The sequence below is a fragment of the Montipora capricornis genome, chromosome 6 (assembly GCF_036669925.1).
Source record: "Montipora capricornis isolate CH-2021 chromosome 6, ASM3666992v2, whole genome shotgun sequence".
NCBI classification, from domain to species: Eukaryota; Metazoa; Cnidaria; class Anthozoa; order Scleractinia; family Acroporidae; genus Montipora; species Montipora capricornis.
The window spans coordinates 51331351-51346484 of NC_090888.1; the positions used below are offsets into that span (position 1 = coordinate 51331351).

At 39.5% G+C, this 15134-nt stretch overlaps 1 long non-coding RNA gene across 1 annotated transcript in view; it reads left to right on the top strand.

Annotated features, from left to right (window-relative positions):
- The first annotated feature begins 13174 nt into the window (after window positions 1-13174).
- LOC138052414 (uncharacterized) overlaps window positions 13175-15134 on the top strand; it is a 20723-nt gene continuing 18763 nt past the window's right edge. The window contains exon 1 of the long non-coding RNA XR_011133062.1: window positions 13175-13255. This is a non-coding gene — a long non-coding RNA (uncharacterized lncRNA). The remainder of the gene's footprint in view (window positions 13256-15134) is intronic.

Sequence of the window (15134 nt, forward strand, 5' to 3'; positions counted from 1 at the left end):
TATTGATGAAAATCAAAGTGCGATTGGGAGTTTGATTTTATTATTTTCAGGGGATGTACGTGCAAGTAGTTTGCTCAGCTTTGTTTTCTTGCCAGCTCCTGCTGGCTCTGTTTGTATTCTTTGATGGCAGCATTATCTCCTGATTTGCAGATTAACATCAAGATCCAGTGACCTACGGCGTGTGAGTTACAACAGGGAACACTTACTGCATACTTAAAAATAAAATTCATTGTTTTGCTAATTCATTGCTGATTCATGTTTTGATTCATTTTGAAAGTTTCGCTGGTATCCTTTTTAAAGGTATTGCCTGTGGGAGTTCTGGTATTCCTTTTAAAGCGTAGCTCCTATGAAAGGGGTTTGGTTTCCCTGTAGGCGTGGTATGCTAATCCTTGCTGATGGTTGCTTCCGTGTTTGCATAACCTGATCTCAAGACAAGGGGCTTGGGAGAATTCTCGCCAATTATGCAAACCCTCGACTGCGTCTCGGGTTTGAATAACTTTCGAGAATTCTCCCAATTCTTCGAGTGTTTTGATCAGGTTATGCAGACACGGAAAAAGTCGTCTAGTGATTTTATAAAATAACCTCCCTTGGGAAAAGCAAAGGGCGTGACGTGACAACCACTTTTGCAGTCATGCAAACACTCCTATTGACCAATGAGAGCACGCGTACTATCTGAATTATTTTTTAAATAATAATAATATAATAATATATAATAGCAATTTTAACAACTCTTTGGATTGAGAACTTGATTTACTTGATTTTGAAGGGGTTTTTTTGGGATTGGACGTTATGTATGTTAACTTTGAATGTATGCAATATGTAATTACAGAAAGTATTGAAACAAAAAGAATGTCAGCCCCGGTCCAAAATGTAAGTTGTGTTAATTTTCTGGTCTTTTCGTTAACTTCGTTAAATATCCTTCTTACTTTCTATTCGTGACTCGTCCGTGTTGTATCCCGAATTTGAGAGCTAATTATGAGCTTTTCCTCTACTATTAGCTTTTCTTCTTATAACGGGCTTAGGCAAGAGTTTTCGGAATCATGCTGTGTAAGCAAGATGTGATTAAAAGATGACTCAAGGGCTCGAGTCAAGCACCATATACTTTCAATAATATTTTCAGCAGTGTACCCACAATAGTAAGGAGCCTAAACCGTCTCACCACTAGGCTTTTATAGATTGTGCTGGTAAAAGTAATATAGTATGCTAATAACAGAGCTTATTTTTTGCCCAAATTATGCTCACTTTATGCGCGTTTTTCCAGACTATGCCGTTTGTTCTTAAAATTATTCCGTTTGCAAAATAAGCGAAACAAGTCCAAAAAACGTATCACGATCATGTACTTGTAGCAATACTTTTTGGGTGTCACAAGCTCCTCTTCTATTGTATTTTTCTTTCTTTTTCTTAAGGCAACGGTGTCTTGCTATGTTTGCTGGTTCTGGTATGGTCTCTAGCTGCAAGCTATCAGGCGGCATGGCTGACGGCATTTGGCAAACTTTATAATTGCAAATGAGAGGTGCTGTGACCAACACCATCTGGCAACTTCCGAGTTGAATTAAAACACTGACTATAGGACGCCGCTTTCCATTTCACAGAACTGACCTTCCATTTGGACAGGTTTACCGACAACACCTTCAAATTAACACACTTCGCCAGTTTGAGCACTCTGGCATGGCTTAGATGTACCACATGTGTGGGACATTTGGGGTGGCTTTTTAAGCTTAGCCGGCCCCTTAGATCAGTATCTTCACTGCACTGATGAGGCCCAGAAGGCTACTATATATCAAGCTACTCGGCAGACGGTCTAGAGGGGATGGGAAGTGCAGCAAATAACTTACTTAACAATAAATTTAAGCGAAGACGATAGCCCTGTTCTTATGATAAAAACTACAGGGAGAAGAAGAGAAGTCTCAGTCGAATGAAGCACTGTGTAAGGAAATTTTAAAAGAAGGTTACCACCAAAATATTTGTCCCATTTTACTTTATGACTCCTGGAAGACAAGAAGTCTAAAAATCATGAATCCGGTCATCTGAAATTAGCTGAGGTATTCTTTTTTCTGTCGTTTACGGCAAGCTCGTTGCTGATTCAGTGTACGTAAACATGATAAAATCTTGCTTTATTTTCGCTGACCTGTGACCTTTGAAAACCGAACTGTTTACAATGGTTCTTATAGAAAATAGTCTCCTCAAGTGGTATATGATCATACGAAATCGAAGAAGGTAAAATTAGAACGTTCGAGCCTGTCTTCTAATTTGTTGTATACAAGTAGTTTGAGACAACTCACAAGAATCATGATTGAAGACAATAATTGCTTTTGGATGAGTTATTTTGCAGACTTCCAGTTTTTTCAGGAATGACTGATGAAGTAATGTGCTGCGTAATCCTTATTCAAGTCTTAGAGTGTACACATTTGAGATGTACATGTTCTTGTGGTTGGGCTTTGAGTATTTCAAGTACACTCCGTAACGAATTCTAAATATGTTTAAGTTGAAAATACTTCAAGAATGCCTCTTGGAAATTTAAAGAAAAGAAATGGTGATGTCTGGATCACAAAAACGCGGATCCCTTGCATTGTATGATATTTCTACGGGTACACGGGTTTTCCCCTTTCCTGTATTTGGGGAAACTGAAAAAAAAGTGTGTATTAATTTTGCCCTTTCCTTTCAAAATAGGGGCGGTACTGTATAAAAAATTCCAGCAAATAGGCCACCAGATGGGGAATTTTATAATAGCGCAATAAACTCATTGTAAGAAAAGTGATTGCCGATTTTCTAATTTAAAGACATTTTTAAAAATCATGACCCTTTGCGAAGTTGTAGAACCCGCTGAGACTTGTAAGCGGAAGTGTTATGCTCTCATCAGCGGAAGTTACCTTTAACGGTTTTCTTACATGTTGCCTTCAAACATAACCCTGAAAAGAGTTGGAGAAATGCTTGAAATTATATTATATATTATGTATTAAATATATCGTCGTATAAGTGCTGTTTTAATAAATGAGCAGGAGTGTTTCATCGGGTTACGTTTCATGAGGCGATCGAAGCCGAGTGGTTTTAGACCCGATAAAACACGATGCCTAGCTATGCGTGTTTATTGAACGGCTCAATTAAAAACATTCCACAAAAGCATGTCTCTCTGGAGTGCGGAAAAAGGTCCATACAATATAAACAAGCTATGCCTATTAGTAAGCTTTATATAAAGAATGGTAATGAAGAGTGTTTTAATTTAGCAATGAGTTTTTTATGCAGGTTACGTTTCATCGATGATCTAAGGGACTGGCCAAACGGGAAATAATTGTCCACCAAACATTTCACCATTTGGCCACCTTGTTTGGTGCTGTTTGATCGTGTTTGGTCCTGTTCAATAAAATTTGAAGGCTATCAAACATTCGATCAAACAACCTAACGTATTTCCTTTGTTCTCGTGTTTGATGGGTAAAATTATGTTCCTTTTGCCAGCCGTATCAAACATGTTTGGCGCGTGCATGCGTACCACGCTTGCTAAGCCGATTGTTTCCACGTGTTTTTTGCGTATTTGTGACCCATAGTTCTTTGCTTGTGGAGTTTGATCTGAGTTAGATCAAACATGTCTCAACCAATTGGCTGCTCACTTCAACATCAGTATGTTTGGTCACCAAACAATTTTTGATATTGTTTAAACGCCAAACATTTTCAGTTTGTCCAGGCCCTAACAGGCTGTTTAGCTCATGAATTAATCAGATTATCTTGCAAACAAGACAAACAAGAACAAAAAGAAAAAATAGCGAAAGAAAGCCAGCACGAGAGTTATTCTCTGAAATTTGAAAGGATGATTGTTAACGAATGAAAGGTATATATGAAATACATCATATATTGCACTGCGGGTATGAAATCAAGTGAAACCATGTTGTCTCGCAGTGATGAGCGCAAATTTCTATTGCGTCGAGAAGCCTGAAAAATTTTCAGGACTTCAACGGGATTTGAACCCGCGACCTCGCGATACCGGTGCGATGCTCTAACCAACTAAGCTATGAAGCCACTGACGTTGGGAGCTGGTCACTTTTGAGTTCGCAACTTCCCGTGATAAGTAATTATTTCACTCATAATTATTTATCACGGGAAGTTGTGAACTCAGAAGTGACAATCTCCCAACGTCAGTGGCTTCATAGCTCAGTTGGTTAGAGCATCGCACCGGTATCGCGAAGTCGCAGGTTCAAATCCCGTTGAAGTCCTGAAAAATTTTCAGGCTTCTCGACGCAATAGATATTTGCGCTCATCACTGCGAGACAACATGGTTTCACTTGATTGTTAACGAATGCAGAAACAGTTTTTGCAATAACTAAAAATTCTTGTGTTAAGCATGAGAATTCGACGAAGAGGTACATGTGACTTAATTTGTTGCGTGCTTTTGTCTTGATTGCTATGCAAACTTTGGCAGATAATATTAAATTATGAAAAGAATATCTACGGATAGATCGTTAAAAAATCTTTATTTTGAGCGGTTATTTGAACATGAGAGATGCAACGCTTAGCGAGAAATCATATTTTACGCAAATTTCGCGGGAAATTTATATCACTAATTGGGGGATACTGTAAACTGAAATTAACAATTAACGCAAATCAAGTCAAATGTTGATTTTTGAGGAGAGGGGAAACCGGAGTACCCGGAGCTAGAAAACCTCTCGGCGCAGAGTAGAGAACCATTAAACTCAACCCACATATGACGCCAAGTCTGGGCATCGAACCCAGGCCACATTGGTGGGAAGCGAGTGTTTTCACCACTGCGCCATCCCGCCATCCCGCCATCCCTCTAGAACCCTTCAGATCCCTGCACCCGATACTGAGCCTGAGCCTGAGCCTTGTCAGTAATCTTCCTTTTGCGTCATGTGGGAAAACCGTAATAACCGGAGAAAAACCTCTCCTAGCTGAGAGAACCAAAATACTCAACCTACATTTGACGGTAAGTCTGGGAATCGAACCCTCGCCACGTGGGTGGAATGTGAGTGTTTTCACCAGTGCGAAACCCAGTTCCCCCAGCAGAAACGGCCACTTTCAACAAAAGCTTTTGACTTTTGTTGTTTTAAGTCAAAGGATAGTACAGCTCAACATTTCAGAGACGAAAGTGTCCTCTTAATGTTCGGTTTAAGTAAGGATCTGGTACACGTTTACTCACTCCCATCGCTACTCGTCTTTATTTAGGTTGAGATCGAGGTAAAGTGCTCCAGATAGGCTTATTGTAGTTTGCGAAACGAAACCAAACGAAACGAAACCATGCCAAACGAAACCAAAAAGAAATTGTGAAACAAGTAACCTACACAATATGTGATTCAATCAAAATCATTTTTTAAAGAAAACCTTGATTTTAAAAATCGTTCTTACACCGCTGGATCTTTGAAGAAACCTCTCTTCCAATCTCATCCCATCATCGAAGTTTTCTACTGTAAAAAGGAAAATGGCATGACATTGAGGGCACTACACAAGTGGCAGTAATCCTTTCCTGCCGAGGGAGAATGCGTGACGCTTCCGATATGCGGTCACATGTTCTACTTTTGGCGGAAAACTTATACGGACTGCCAAGTCAAGGCAGCATGGCGTTCAATTTCCATCGTTTGGGTTGCTTGAGCGTGCGAAGAGAAGTTCGGCGTTCAGTGATTTCCCTCGGTTTTCGTGGAGCGATCTTACTGACAAGTAGGAGATCGGCAGAGGAAGTTTTGGGTGTGTGTTCACTGCGAAAAGAAGTGATTGAGAGTCAATCGTTGTAAAGAAACTGGAAGAAACTTCTCCGACAACACGAGAGGGAGACACGTTTATTTTTAAAGGAAGCTCGAATCATGAAATCCCTGCGCCGCAAAAATATCGTCAAAATGAAAGCTGTTTGTGAAAATCCTCTTGCCATGATGCTAGAGTAACTATGTGTTTTTTGATTAGGCCTGGAAGGTCGGGTAAGCTCTCTCGCTGTTCTGCACAAGAGATTGACTGTCCATAAATGACTGGAGAACTGGCAACCAAAACGGGTTGTTCCAAACATTTACCTACTTTACGCAGAATAGTTATTTACGTTTTGCTATTACTGTTAACAATAAAGATTGAAGGTATATTCTGCTCGTATTTTCTTAGGATAGAGAGGGTAGTGGAAATGCGTAGATTTCTCTGGTGAACACAGTAGAATGATAAACTTAATTAACTGGCAATGGCGTCGAAAGTCATGTAACGCGAATGGCGTTTTAGTGGATCTTTGAACAAAATATACCCTTATGAAGCTCAATAATGGCAAGTCAATTAGATACTGAACAAGACAGGCGGTGGAATCTTAAAAGCGACGAGTAATGGACTTCGACAACAATCTGTCGCCTGTCGAGCCGAAATCAAAGTAAGCTGCATTTCTTAGATTTTCCCAAGTGCGCTGTTCTGTAGAACACTGAAACCAAATGGAAAATTCTCTGGTAACTTATGGGTTCAACAAAGACAGAGAACGAATCGAACACCTTAATTAAGTGGATCTGTGATCAACTCTGCACAGTCCGGCTTCAGGTAAAAATAAAAAATAATTGGAAATGTGACAGCCAAGAATTATTTGAAAGAAAGCTTGTCGTCTATTTTGTGCTTCATTATTTAAGGAAAAGGTTCTTCATGGATACGGTTTGATCCTGAAATTTCGTTTGTTGTGATATTGCGCATATTTGACACGTCTGAGTTTTTTCTCTTCACCCACGTAATGAAATACGAGGGGGTTTTTGCCTCTAATAGCAAATATGTTATTTGTTTCACAAAAATTGTTCGCTGGAAAAGGTGGCCTTTATGATTCATCATGTTTTCTAATATGCGAGCTTAACAGGATAGTTTTTATGGCAATAGTAAAGCATTTTCGTGTCAAAAAGAGGTTAGCGTCTTTCTGTTGTGCTAATTTGATTAAATGTAGATATACATTCTGCCTCAAAGGCGTCGAAAGTCATTGCAACGCGAATGGCGTTTTAGTGCATCTTATGTTGTTTGTTTCAAAAAAATGTTTCGCTGGAAAAGGATTCCGTGACTCAAGTGACTTCACAAAGCCAGAAAATAGTATTTTCTGGCTTTGTGAATTATAATATCATGTTGTGTATTGAATTTTCGAGCTTAAGGGTGAAATGTGATACGGGAGGATACTTTTAGTATTGCTTTGTTAGCAGGAAAGGTGTTCTCGAAAATAAACAGGTCTGTTGGAAGCGTCACGGCTTGAGTTTCAACAAAATGAGCCCCAAAATCAGCAAAAATTTGAATTACCTGGTAATAGATAAACTCGTCTTGGGGAGTAAATTTTTGACTTTGCAGAACCAATGGTCTCCCTCAAGAGTTTCGGCGATTGTGATCTTATGACTTTGTTTTGACTTCGCCCATTTATTGTCAAACAATAGAACACTTGACAGAAAAAGGAACTTACGAAAACCCGGTATCTCGCCATCATTTGACACAGATGCTTCACTGTTTGACGAGTAAACATGCCGCGGTAACTTAATCACGGCGTCTCCTGAATTCCGGCGATGTCACTTTCGATTTTGCGATTTATTGAAGTACAATAACAAAATTGAACGCAGCAAAAATCTCTTGTCGCTGATAATAACTTTTTATATTCTATATTCACGGTTCAAAATTAATGTTGTTTTCATGTCGTAAATATGTTATGCACCAGTCAAAGTAAATCCCCCCCCACCAACCCGAGAAAGGCGGGGACATTAGCGGAACAAAAACCGATCATTGACCCTCAAAACTGTCCCTGGCGGTACGCGGGGTCTTGGACGAGAATTGCTTCTATGGTATTTGGAGTTGCAAAGAGACTGGGACCAGCTCAGAAGGCAGCCAAAATTGCGGAGAGAAACGTGAGTGCTTTTTAATCTATTTTATCCTTAGTTCTTGCTTGCCATCCCTCTCCTAATTTCGACCCAAAAATGTTACTTGTGAAAGTTTAATTAATACGTGTATATCTTTTATGTGTACATCTTTCTAATATTGCTTGCTGACCCGATTTTCTTCGCTTGGTTGACCAAGGCGAGGACAAGCGAGGACATTGAAATGAAAATATTTCCCTGGGAGTGGGGACATTGGCTCATTTTTTGGAGTTCTTTTGTCCAATGGCCCCGCCTTTCCCGGGTTGGGGGGGGGGGGGGGAATTTACTTTGACTGGTTCATTATACTCGAGCGACCGTCCTGGAAACTTCCTTCTGCTATTTCTAAAATCTGTGTATCGATTTACTTTTGCATCAATATTTGTTTTTTCATAAAGCAAGCTAACAAAGTCTGTACCTTGCTGAGTTTGCATTTGTTAGCGTTAAGAGTATTTTCGGTCCAATGCTTCTGTTTTACGAAGGGTTATATGTTTGAGGTCACCCATCCAGATACTAACCCTACACTTACAAAGCTGTCAGATGCTCACAGGGCACGCTTAAACTTGTGGTGAAAGAAGTTGTGAGGGAGCTTGAAAATTATCAACATGTCAGCCCAGAAGCCAATGTTTCTCACGTCCCATTTATTTTCTTCAATCTTTCTGGGTTCATTACTTTGCTAGTAACCACGTGTCTTCTCAGGCTGTTTACCCAAGACTTCTAACAAGGCACTACAATGATAGACAATACCAAAACAATATCGTGCACTGTTAAAGCTACATATTACGCAAGGACAACTTGAATCTCCTGGAAGACAACACACAGCTCAGTTGACATTTTATATGGAATAAATCGCTGTGTTACTTCACTACCACACGTAAGCAATGCGTGTCTATTTTTTCTAAAGAGGACAGGAATTTCTTCTTTCTGACAAATGATTAATTAATAGGCCGGTAGCCAGGTTTTTAACCTCAGAAAAGGATCTGTTTCGTCGTACGAACGTGTGAGGACCTGTGAGCCAAAGGGCCTCTGCTGGTATGACTTCTGGGTGACCCCTTAAATGGTCTTAATGACCCCCCAACTTGAAAAAAAAATTGTCTGGAACAGTGCACGTACCACAGGCAACCCAGTGTACCCTCACGGAGGGTCTAGTTATGCGAGGTGGGTAGTTGGATTTAGAGTTTACATAGAGTGGGATGTTTCCTGGCTTAGAAAAGGGGCTGTGTACACCGTTCTTAAATCTAGGCTCACGTCGAGGAAATTACCGTGTGTTTGTTTAGTTCGATCGTGATTCTCAGACCGTTTTTGGTGAAGATGGTACAAAGCTTCTTCTTAATCAGATCTGTTTGTCTGGGAGTTGCTTTGGAAACTCCGGGACCATCATCTTTGTACAGACCAAAATCACACGTATCACGGAACTCCTCTTTTATCAGGTATAGTAGATATGCGCCAACAAGTTCGCACGATTCGGCGCCATCATAACTATCCATGGTGATGTCAAATAGGTTAGATGACCTTTTCTTGGCCCATAATTCACCGTTGCTGTAAAGAATCGAAGAGAGGCCTTCGCTTGGAGGATGACGTGACGATCATCATTACAGGGCTCGAAATTAACTTTTTTGCTCAGGTGCCAGCTGGCGACTAATGGGTAAAATTTGGTCGCCAACTTGTTTAATATATGACAAGATTTTAAATGTTACTTTGCATGCAAGGAAGGCCATAACTATTAAACAGCAAGAAAAAAAAAACAGCAGGAGAAAGATCTCTATAAGCCACTGTTATTTTCGGGCTTTTGTCTTTAGTTTGGTCGAGGTGTTCTCTACGTACGGTTATTTGAAATGGAGCGACGCACAGAACGCTTTAAGTCTGTGTTTTCCATAGGAAGGCAAACATGGGACCTTTATCCTTGCTTTTCACCTCTTGAAAACGTAGTTCTTTATTCTCCTACAGCTTGCGTGAGCAACTTACCTTTATCGCAAGTAAACGCAATGCTATAATTGCTCGGCCTAGGCCCCCACACAACCACAATGCTCGTACCAGTCTCCGACCGGGATCAAATAAAGGGGAGCGGCTCGTACGGTTCAGGGGCACCCAACGAATCTGTTCCTCACATTATCTGTTCCCCAGAGGAATCTTGCTGGCTGGCAAAAATACACGTGTTTCGATGAGCTGGCTGGGAAATTTTGTTATTGATAGAGGTTTCGCCTGGGAATTACTGACTTTTTCTAGCATTTCAACCCGAGCTGGCTGTAGAAACTCTGAAGACTGAGGACGACTAAAAAAAAAATAATAATAAAATAAAAATAAAATAAAAAAAGGACCCCTTCCCTCTCCCAGAGAGTAGTCACAAACATACGATGGCTGGTCAGAGTGATTGCGCGTGCGGAAAAAAACCTTTTTTGTCGCGGTTTTGTCGCTTTGTCGTTTCGGATCGAGGGATTTGAAAGCGCGCGGAATTCCTGGCTAGGAAATGATCAGCTGGCTGGGAAACCAACCAATTTTGTCTAGCTGGCTGGGAAATTTTTTGTGTGTCTTGCTGGGAAAAAGGAACAGATAATGTTTTCCCAGCAACACTGAAAAACACCTGAAAATGCCTTAATAACATTTATTTTCATTAACTGGGGTATAATAATACATTTTACTACAAATTGGTCGTTGGGTGCCCCTGACGGTTTCAGTGGGTTCTTCCCATTAAGCCAAAATTTCCGGAAATTTCGGGCTGAAGTCAAATGGAAAGGTCAGTTTCGCTTCGGTCCGACCGGAATATTCGGGAGCACCTCTGGAGGTGGTCTTCCTTGACCGGTCGCTCAGGTCCGACCGAAACGTGCCATTTCATTTACAGAAATTATCGTTTCCAGTCCCATTTTACTGTGATGTAACCGAAATTTCGGTTGAAACGTAAATGGAACGCTTCGGTCCGGTTGAAAATTGACTTTTCATGAAAAATGTGATTCCCTTTTTCCTTGGTTAGTTCCACTGGTCTCCGACCTAATGGTTAGGCATAATGGAAAACACCCAGTAACCGCCAGAATCAGAGGAACTTGGCTTCTTAAAGTACCTTTCTACAGATATTTATCTCCATTTATTAATGTAAATCACCTTGTGTAGTCAATTTTGCAGGTTTCCGCTTTCTAACAGAGGTGGCAAGTTCTCCAACCTACTTTACGTACAGGTTGCTTTTTGAAGATTCCATACAAACCTCAAACTCAGTATGCAATGTCCAGGTTCATTATCAATACATTATCAATATCAAGCTAGTCCCGAAGAAGTCCTTCGATAATTTGGCAAAATCTACGTTTTCAGCATTCACAACGGATGATGGATTTAAATTTTCAATTGAACTGGCTGAATCTTTGTCTTCCGGCCACAAGAAACTCACGCAACCAGAAAGAAGCACATCGTGCACCCACGAACCCATGAAGCCGCTGAAACAATATGGCGCCTAGTAAACGCGGTGATTGAAGTATCGAAGTACATTTTGTACTCGTGCGCAAATGGCTAACAAAAGTTGTGTTGATTCAGAGATATTCTACCAAAAATTGGGTGAAGTTAAAGCTTTCAAAAAGACAAGAGCAACCAAAATAACCCTTTTTATTGACGACAACTTTTACAAATGAAGACAGCAAGGACAGAACAAACCTGACAAGTCAAGACGTAGTAAGAAAAGGATGGAAACTGGAGGGTGGCAAAATATTATCCAAGAATGGAAAAGAAATTGTTCAAAAATGTCAACTACACCAAGTTCTTTGCCAAACCCATTCGAATATTGCGCACAAAGGAAAAGACAATATGGACAAGTATATCAAGCGAAACTACGAATTAGTAGTATCCCAAGAAGTAATACAACTCTTCGTGTGACGCCGCTCGATACACGAAGAACAAAAGTCGATCACCAGCAGACAAAAACAGCCTGTGCTAGCCCCTATTCAAGCAAGAGAATTCCTAACACATTTGTAAATGGACCTAATGGACCTTAGAAACTTACCGTGTTCATGTTCATGTCATCGCAAACACAATTGGATTCTTCACATGATTGATCATTTCACAAAATATTCTGAAGAAGAAGAAGAAGAAGAAGAAGAAGAAGAAGAAGAAGAAGAAGAACCTAAACGTGCCTGCTATTCACTTATCGAGTCAACAAGGGAGATAAGGACACCTCAACAGGAAAAAGCAAGAAACACTCAAAGAAAATACAATAAAATAATGACAACAAGCAAACTCAATAATATTTCATTCTAAGTCAACAACTTTGTCAAAATAAAAATTAATTAAGTGGACAAAAGTCCATTACAACCAAACACACTTCTTGGTATAAAGTAATTGAAAAATAACATGGATTTATGAAAGTTGTAACCAAATTTTGAATTGTGAACACTTGGATTGCATGCGCACCAAACAGACTACAAATTACACAACTAAAACAATACGTTTCACTACCGCATGCAAAAAGGCACTTGACCAGTGACACATGTACAAGAGGTGCAAAAACAAGGAAATGACTTCTAGCATTGTTCAACTACATGCAAGTAATGACTGTTTGATAAAGGTTACAAACTTTGTGGACTACCAGAAAAGAAAAAAAAAACCTTTGAATTTGATTTTTCAAGTACTTATAACCACAAAGGGGATTTATACTGAATCAACTTGTACAAGTAATTGTACATCATTCAATAATCTACCAGAAAAATATAAATAAAACAAAGTCACATGCAGGTGATCCTAATTAAACAAGGTTTTGTTTTTCTGCTGCTCTAAGAAAAAAAAAACAGAATCAGTTATCATGCCTAACCACAACCTTAATGCTAACCATTTAAAATCAGTGCTTAGACTTAATAACAACCAAAAGAGTTTTTACAGACTAACTCATGAGAAGCGTACGCTAACTACATCTCCTTACTGATTTACTTACTAATATACACGTACTTGCTAACAATTGATGGCCTTTTTGTTGATGTTTCCCACTGTCAACTTCAACCTAGTATACAATTAAATTTACCTAGGTTGAAATCATTTAAACCTGAATTTCAAATCAAGGCTTTATAATATGTCGTTGTCTCCATTAGAACATTGCGAAGAACGATCGAGGTGTTACTAAGTTAAGATCCAAATATGTTTGCAAGGACCAAACATGTGTGTTCATCATTGCAAGGGTTTTACAAATTGTGGCTTTCGGAAACTGGTTCTTTACAATTTAAATAGAAAGGGTTTGGCAATAACATCAACTATAACTAGGTTTCGTACTCATAATTCAGTACGGATGTGGGATGATATGCGAGTGCAAAACAAAAGAGCTTGTACAATTCGGGAGGCTGGGAACTAGTACTTCATTTCCTGGTACCCAGACTCCTGAATAACGCGCATTTGTTTTCATCATGCTTCTCGTCATATTTGGATACAGCTGACAATCAAGCAAGTCGATTTTCCAGGTACAATTTCTGTCCTTGTGCTGTTTTATAACCATTCATTTGATTCAAGATAATATTTGGGGGAGAAACTTTCGCCCGAAATATTGCAATATTGCACTTCATACGCATCATATTTATTCCACGGGTGGCGAAGGCTCGCAGGGTAAACTTACAAGGATTTGTAACACTCAAAACGACATTTGCACGCAAAAGTTTACACATTTCGCCAATAAAATCACACTTCTCCGGAATCGGCGAGTATCTATTGCTGAGAAACAGCGATGACTATTCAAATATTCAAAATTCCTCGGTATGGCGCGCTGTTTGTTTCAAAATTAATTATACATTGTGTCTCGATACCCGGCAACCGGGAAGTGCTTTCAAAAAACTAGATACCCGGCAGTCAGAAATTTTGACCAATTTTCTCCAAATAGCTCGCCTAATTCCTCTAAGAACATAAGATATTTGTTTAGAAATCTCAAGCGATTATAAATATTGCTTTGGGTTAAAAGCAGAAGCGACTGCTGAGCTTGGGCATAGAGTGAAATCTCAATGTTTTTGAAACTTAGAAAATATTCAAGCTCTGACACACTAAGTCAACTCCCGATGAATATCCACAGAAATTACCAACGAAACCTCACCAGAGTATTTGGTGTTTGTTCAGAAATGCCAAGCGATTCTAAATAAAGGTTTCGTAATGTTGTGGACAAATTCTCCCCGGTTGCATTAAAGCACATTATTTAGAATCTTGACTCACGGGTACGGTTTTCAAAATACTAGATGCCCGGCAGTCGGAAATTCACGTCCAATTTACACGAAATACCTCATTTACTTTGAGTAAAAACACCAGGAAGTTGTTTAGAACACTCAAGCGATTTCAAACACTGCTTTTAGTCAAAATTTCTGACTGCCGGGTATCTAGTTTTTTGAAAGCACTTCCCGGCTGCCGGGTATCTAGACACGTCGTCAATCATATCTACCGATTGGCCCACTCCTCATTTAGTCACATACTCCCTTACATAAGTGACCTTAAAAGTTGGATAATTAGCATTTCTTGGATCAGTTGTGAGTCATTTATTCCATATTTTATCAGTTTTACTGATTTATCGATTAGTTGCCTCTTACATTCGATCCGTTGTGTTCCTGATATTCCATCACTTGTAAGGTTTTATTGATTAGTTGTGTGCTTAATATTCGATCAGTTGTACTGATTTATCGATCAGAGTACTCAACTGATCGATAAATCGGTACCACAATACTGATCGCACATTAAGTACGCATCTGAACGGTAAATCGGTACAACTGATCGAATATTAGGGACACAACTGATCGAATATTTGGGACACAACTTATCGATAAATCAGAACAACTGATCGAATATAAAGCACACAACTAATCAATAAAACCTTACAAGTGATGGAATATCAGGAACACAACGGATCGAATGTACATGTAACAGACAACTAATCGATGAATCAGTAAAACTGATAAAATATGCAATAAGTGACTCGCAACTGATCCAAGTAATGCTATTAAATTACCCAACTATAAAGGTCACTTATGTGGAGGGAGTATGTGACCATAGGCAGCCCAAGTTCGCGTCACTAGAGAGCGTGTAATAATTAATTACTAGTGGGAAGATGACCTTTGAGTGCAAGCGGTGTTGCGTTACAGGAAGCCGTTGAGAATTTAAACCCTTTATAAGACTTTGTATGGGAAACCCTGCTGATTGTCCTTTTTCTTCCAGAAAAAATAGTTCTATGTTAAGTTTAGAAAATGGTAAATGTTCCAAAGTTGTTAATGTTTTTTTGAAAAAAATCAGTTAAGTGCCTGACTACATCGTACATGGTGAGTCAGCCAGGGTGCGAAATTTCGACACACCCCTTCCATCAGGCCTAAA